Source organism: Phacochoerus africanus, chromosome 3, assembly GCF_016906955.1.
Source record: "Phacochoerus africanus isolate WHEZ1 chromosome 3, ROS_Pafr_v1, whole genome shotgun sequence".
NCBI classification, from domain to species: Eukaryota; Metazoa; Chordata; class Mammalia; order Artiodactyla; family Suidae; genus Phacochoerus; species Phacochoerus africanus.
In genome coordinates, this window is record NC_062546.1 from 10,218,916 (window position 1) to 10,226,234 (window position 7,319).

A 7,319-nucleotide genomic window follows, 5' to 3' on the forward strand; every position below is an offset into this window, starting at 1 on the left:
GAAAAGGAAACCGAAACCATGTTGTTGGGTTGCCAGTGACAGAAACTCACACCAAACCAGTTCAGACTTTCAAAAATGGGGGGGGCCAGGAGATGTAGTGTGTGAGTAGAATTGGCTTCAGGCATAGCTGCATCCAGGGACTTTAAGATATTTTGAAGGCCACTTCTTTCTTGACCTCACAACTCTATGTTCTCCTGAGTTGGCTCTCTTTGTGGTGGCTAGGTGGCCCTCAGCAGCTTCTGGCCTGCATCTTCTCGGCCTGGCAATACCAACAGAGAGAGGGGAAGGAGAGGGAGGGAGAGACAGACAGACACCCTTCTTTGTAGTGCCAGAAGCCTGGTGCTGTGTTGACTGTGGTGGCCTGACCCGGCTCACGTGGCCAAGTCCGAACCAACTCCTGTGTTCAGGGGAACGTGGCACATGTGTCAGCCCAGCCTGGGTCACACGGACTCAAAGTGGGGGATGTGTGAATCCTTCCTCTTCTCCCCCGAAAACCCAGAGTGGAGTTGCCAAGAGAAGCAAAAAGGAAAGATGGGGAACCAAAGCGGCAGGCACCCGTCCCAGGGAGGTTTAACATCACAGTGAGGAAGCTGGTACTTATTTCAGGAGGCAATGGGGAGCCATAGAAGGTTGTTGAGCAGGGGAGTGATATTACCATCCGAGCTATTTTTTGGGAAGATACTTTTGGCAGTGGGGGAGGGAGAGGGGTTGGTTGGCGTGGAGGGGGAGGAGGTGAGGTAATGGGAGAAGAATGGATAATGGGTCAGGAAGAATGAGACTGTGTTTGAGGTGGGGGAGTGGAAAAGCGAGACCCAAGTGGAAGGACATTGATGGGATGGGATCAGGGATGTGCTGAGTGCAGGGCAGGGAGGCCCTCGAGCCTGCGGGGCGCTGGGTCACAGCTGGGCATTGGGAGCCATGCCCTTGGAGGTGGCGATTTTGGAAGGATGTGACCCCAGACGAGATAGGAAAACAGAGGGGCCTGGGTCTCTCCTCGGAGAGCATTTGGGGGCCACTTGCGAATCCCACAGGGATTTGGGTTCTGACTCCAGGGAGGGTGGGTCGTCAGAGCCACAGGCCATTTTCCACAAGGCTTTCCAGATGTTTGCTTTGTTGGTTTGCTTTATTTATTTATTTTGAAAGCAGTAACAACAGAGGGGGAAAAAAAGGAAAAGAATAAACAAAACTCAAGTTGAAAGTGAGGAGCCTTCAAGGGGAGGGGGCCGGGAACTCGGAGGCCAGAAGTTGGAGGGGGACTCCTGCCCTCGGGGCTGCTGGGGGTGGCTTGTTCCATGTCCCCCTTCTTACCCCATGCCCAGGCCCTGGCAACCCCTCCGGGAAGGACCCTGCTGGTTTTCTGCCATTCCAGCCACAGTGACTCAGTCCGCCCCAGGCCTCCTGCCTCTGTCCAGAGGGCTTCCTCTGGAAGATTCTCAGGGAGCAGCTAGGTCCCCGGTCCCGCCCGCTCAGAAGTGTAATTCCTGGAACCTGGACTTGGTAAGAAGCATGGCTGACCCCATGTGAATCACAAAGCCTTTGAGCCTCAGTTTACTCTTTGGTAAAAGGAGGGCTGTAATTTGTGTCTCTTGGAACAAGGCCCCGGGGAGGAAGTGAGAGGACGCCTGGCAGGGTCTGATTCCTTAGAGATACTTCTAAATAGGAGGGTCGGCAGTGGGCCTTTACTTCCAGGGTGGTATCCTTGCCAATCACAGGCCAAAGAAGGCTGTGGAGGGGCGGTGACAGCGCAAGTTCCTGCCGGTGGACCATGAAGCTGGTCTGTGGAGGGAGGCAGGGCCAGTACGCCTGTGCCCCTGTTGAAGGGTGTGTGGCTGGACATGAGTTAAGACACTCTCAGGTTCAAGGAATCTGAAACCTGGCCCAAGCTGTACAGATTGCCAGATAAAACATAGGGTGTCCAGTTAAATTTAAATTTTAGGTAAACAATAAATAATTTTTTAGTATAAGCAGATCCCCAATATTGCATAGGACATACATATGCTAAAAAAATTATTTGTTGTTCATCTGGAATTCAAATTTACCCCATGCCCTGTGCAACCTCACAAACCGATTTAAATACAAAGGAAGTTTATCGTTGAAAATGTCCAGGAGTGGACTTCGGGCTCAGCCCGAGCCTTCAGGGGTTCAAACAGTGTGACTAGAATTTGGTCTCTCTCTCACTCTCCGGTTGCTGCTCGCGCGGCCGACCTCACTCTACGCCAGCTCACCCCTCCTGTTGCCACGTTGGCCACATCCTTCTGCCTTCATTTCCAGTAGGAGAGAGGGAGTCTGTTGAAAGCTCAGGTGAAGGCTCCCAGTATAAACACTGGCCCCGACTTGGTCACGTGCTCACCCCTGAGCCAATCAGAGTGGTCAGGGGAGTTTCACGTGCTGATTGGCCGTCGGCCCTAATCACGTGATACCCCGCCCCACCCTCTTTCCTTCTTTCCTTTCTCTCTTCCTCCCTCCTGCTCTCGCTCCTGTTTTGTCTTCCTCCTATCTCTGTCTTTCATGTGCCTATGAAAAGACGTTGTATTATTATTTCACTGTCTAGCATAGTGGTGTCTACACCAGATTGGATTTTTTCAGATGGCACATGAAGCATGGGCTAACATTTCTCTTTGATTCCCGAGAACCTCAATATCCTCTGTCTTTTGGACAACCTGGTTTCTGGCGGCGTCTGGGATACCATCTCCAAGAATACGAGGGCGCCTAGGAAGGCCCCCGTGTCGCTGAGTTCTATCGCGTTCCCTGCTCGAGGTTCTCCCCTTTCCTTCTGACCACATCTTCAGCAGGCAGTCCTATGATTCCTCAGGCTCCTGCACACCATCTGGGGAGGGCTCAATTTTGTGTGTTTGTGCGGAAGGTCCATAGAAGAATGGGCAGCATCTGGGGTCTTTGCCACCAGATGTCAAAGCAAGCTCTACCTTGAAGCTCTGGTTGGAAGAAAAGAATGTGTGAATTTATGACAAAACATGGTATAAGGCTCCACTTGGAACTGGAATTAAATGTTCCATGAGAGGGCTCTTTGGTAGCGCCCGTTTTACTGCTCTTATCACCATGGTGGGGTCAATGTGCTTATTGGGAGGTAGGGAAAAAAGGTTTGAAGAGACAGCGCTTTTAAAATCTGCTTCTAGGCCTGCCAGCTCTCATTCTTTGACAGCCAGGACGCGCTTTTAAGTGGGGGAGGAATCCCTCCAAGTGTATGGACGAGGGTGAGGGGAATTTCCAGAGAGAGACTTGGCTGTTTGACCTGTGCTCCTGCGAACCTGGGTAAAGTCCGAGCCCCAGTTGTCCCCTGGGTCACCCTTAAAAGTGTCACCCTTGATTTCATCTCAGGGACTAGTGAGCACTGCACATGAAGGGTCCCATGCCACCCGGCAGCCCCCACCTGTGGGGCGGGGGGGGGTGGGGAGGGCAGGAATCAGGCTGAGAAGTGAAGGGAAGCCTCTGTGGAGCTCCTGCTCAGTCTGCAGGCTGTGGGCTGGAGCTTTCCATAGCTGGTCCCTATTCCTCACTGGCGCAACTGGAGATACATGTGATCATGTCTGTGTCACGTGTGAGAGTGTGTCACAGGGCACACTTTTGGCCACAAGTAGTGCAAAACCTGACTCAAAGGGGCTTAAACCTCAGGAAGTGTATCATCTTGTTAGCAGGCACGTTAGTGGTTAGGAGAGTTTTAGGAACTGCACATCAAAGCCCGGCTCTATTTCTCTGTTTCCCTTGGTTTATCCCTTTTTTTTTTTTTTTTTTTTCTGGTTTGCTTGTTTTAATGGTCACAAGGTGGCTACTATCAGCAGCTGGGGCAACACTTCCCGACTTCAAATTTTTGGGGAGGGAGTAGGAGATGTGGCAAATGATAGAAAATCCAATTCAATGTGGCTTAACTGAAAAAGAAAATGTTTTCATGTGTGTGAGAAGCGACATGAAGTTTCCCCCGGTTTCAGGCGTGGCTGGATTCAGGGGCTCAGATGTTGTCAAGCAGCACTTAATCCCTTTCTATCTCATGGCTTCCCTCTGTGCTGCCCGCCTTTTCTGACAGCTTGCTGTACAGATGCAGTGCACCGAGGCGGCTGACAGCAGATCCAGGCTTACATCCTTCTCTCCCAGGAGGGACGAGAGAAGAAGTATGTGTGGGCGAGATTTCCTTCTCTAATGGTTCAAACTACAGTCCCAGGGCTGACGCTCATTGACCCGAGCCAGTCGCTCTGGATGATGAGAAGCTGGACCTGGGTCACATGCTCAGACTCCAAACTGGGATAGACTCAGCCTCCGACGTGCCTGAATGGCACGATCTGAGAGTCAGAAAAGTTTGATCTGGGAGCTCCTTGGTGGTCTAGTAGTTAGGATTTGGCGCTTTTACCATTGCAGTCCGGGTTCAGTCCTTGGTGGGAACGGAGATCCCATATCAAGTTGCCACACGCCACACCAAAAGGAAAAAAAGAAAGAAAAAAAGCTTTGATCTCTAAGTAAGAATTGGGACACTGTTTCCAGAAGAAGAAGGCAGGGAGGTTAGGGGCTGGGGGCAATGCCAGCGAGTATCTAGAGGGAGCCTCCTGGGAGGACGCCTCTCCCCCGCCGGGCTATGGCGTAAGGTCCCTCTCACCCCCAGGACCCTCCTTCCCAGTCAGAGTTTAAGGTCTGTGGGTACTCGGACCTGCAGATGGCTTGTCCCTGTGTCCCATGCTCTGACTTTTCAGGTTTGGGGAGAGAGACCAGTGGCAGGCAGCTCTCTCCCTGTGGCTCTTCCACCCATAGCTCCCATTTTGGTTTTTAATGAGTTTTGCTCTTAAAGCTGATTACAGTGCAATGTTAGACTGCCTGCCTGACTGCAAAGTGAGTCAGCGCCATGCAAAAACTCACTTTGAGAGAATCTGTCCCACACAGTGAATCCAGGGGACGGACATGTCTTTGTGGAAAGCAGGGAGGGAGGGAAGGAGGCAGGCAGGCAGGCAGGCTGAAGGTGGTTAATCACCGTTGGTGGAATAAACGCCCTCCTGGAGGAGTGATGTTGCTGGTTCCTGGTGCTCGGGGCCAGGTTCTATTTGATGACCCTCTTCTTGATTTACCAGCCCAGGAAGAGTTCCCACACACTAAAGAGTGGCTGCAGTGGCCCTTCTTCTTTTTTTTTTGGTTTTTAGGGCTGCACCTGTGGCATATGGAAGTTCCCAGGCTAGGGGTCCAATAGGAGCTATAGCTGTTGGCCTACACCACAGCCACCATAACAGCAACGCCAGGTCCAAGCCGACCGAGTCTGCGACCTACACCACAGCTCAGAGCAATGCCAGATCCTTCATCCACGGAGCAAGGCCAGGGATTGAACCTGCAATCTCATGGTTACTAGTCGGGTTCGTTTCTGCTGAACCACCATGGGAACTCCCCAGAAGGCATTTCTAAAGAAACATCAAATGGTTCCCAAATGGGGCAAATCGAGGGCTCTTCCAGAGGACGATGTGGATCTTCTGGCATCTGCCAGCCTCTGGGAGAAGTTGCCATGCACACATGGCAGCTGAGCAGTTTTGGGATAAAAAGATTGGGGAATTGGATCCATTTGGTTCAAGAATAAATGCATCTAAGTAGTATTAAGTTTCTCATTTTCCTCTAAAGCTCAGTCAACAAACATATTTGGGGCCAGCAGTTGATGTTTTCAGCTTTGCTGGCCATCTGGTCTCTGCTGCGACTCGATTGTACCACTCAACCATTTTATCAGGAAGACAGCCACAGACAGTCTAGATGTAAATGTACATGGCTGCGTTCCAATAAAACTTTATTTACAAAAACAGGCAATGGGCCAGATTTGTTCATAGTTTGTCCACCCCTGACCTAGACCAAACTGTAGGAACAGTTAGTAGCCTGAGTCAGGAAGCTGGGATTTTTTTAAAAGTCAATTTTACTAAATCATAATTTGCATATAATGAAATGCACATTTTGAGTGCACAGTTCCATCCGTTTTGACCAACACCTCCTCAGTCAAAATACCTTCACCCACTGTCTACCCAGCCAACTGCAGATTTGTCTGGGCCATTCCAGCATTTCATGTAAAAAGGTTCCTGCAGTGTGTTCTCATCTGGTCCGCAGAAGCTGGTATTTGAAGCCCTTCTGGTCCAAGGAGTCTTTTTGGCCACTGTGATGATTTTCAACTAATCTGTGTGTGCTGTGACACACTGCCCTTCAAAAGGCAAAGGGGGGGCCACATTCCTTGGCCCAGGAATGTGGGCTGGACTTTGCAACTTGCATCGAGGAGCAGGATGTGGTCGGAGTGATGGAAGCAGCCTCTGGGATTGGTCACAGCGTCTGGTTCTGTCTCTTCGCGCTGAGGGAAGCGGCTGCCACACTCGGAGGAAGCTCAAGTAGCCTGAGGAGGGGCCTGTGGGGGAGGAACTGAGGCCCCTGCCGGCACCTGGGGCCCATGTGCCAGCCCCAGAGGGAGCCTCCTTGGAAGCAGAGCCCCCACCCCAGTCAAGCCTTCTGATGATGCAACCCTTGATTTCAGCGCGATAAAGACGCTGGCCCCAACCAGGCTGCTTCTGAATTCTTGCCCACTTTATGTGAGAGTAAATTTTTATTGTTGTTTGAGGACTAAATTTTGGGGTGATTTGTTACACAGCGATTAATTACTAATATGCTACTGACACATCGAGTCCCTCCATTCATCTGTTCACTTTTTAACTCCTTTGTTCAACAAATATTTATTTCTTTAACTTTTTTTTTTTACAGTTTATAAAGTTTAATGAAATTTAGAAAGGTTTCTATAAAAATCATGCAGGCATTTTTGAGGGCTAATGCTTCCTTGACAGAGTATGCTTCAGTTCTCTAACAGTAATAATTTAATAACCCATCCTGCACTGTGTACTGTTCTCCTCTGAGCATGGTTTTGTTTGTTTGTTTGTTCCATTTTGTTTAAATTTGCTGTGCCTGTGGCATGTGGAAGTTCCTGGGCCAGGGATCAAACCTGTGCCACAGCACTGACACCAGATCCTTAACCTGCTGAGCTACCAGGGAACTCCCCTGAGCATGTTCTTTGTGTTAGCTTTCATTACCGCCCCCACTTTGCAGATGCAGAAACTGGCTCTCTGAGAGGCTGAGTCACTTGCCCAGTGTCCCATGGTCAGTAAGTGGCGGAACCGAATTGGACCCAGGACCCACAGTCTTCTTCAGGAAGACGTTTACCCTGCGCGTGTAGGTCTCCCTGCTAACACGTCTTCAAGGCTTGTGCTCCTCCAGGCGGGAGGCCATGTCTTTTCCGTCTGTGTGGCGCTGGACCCAGAGTAAGACATCAACACATGTGTGTTGACTGACTGACTGACCGCTGGAGCGGGGCT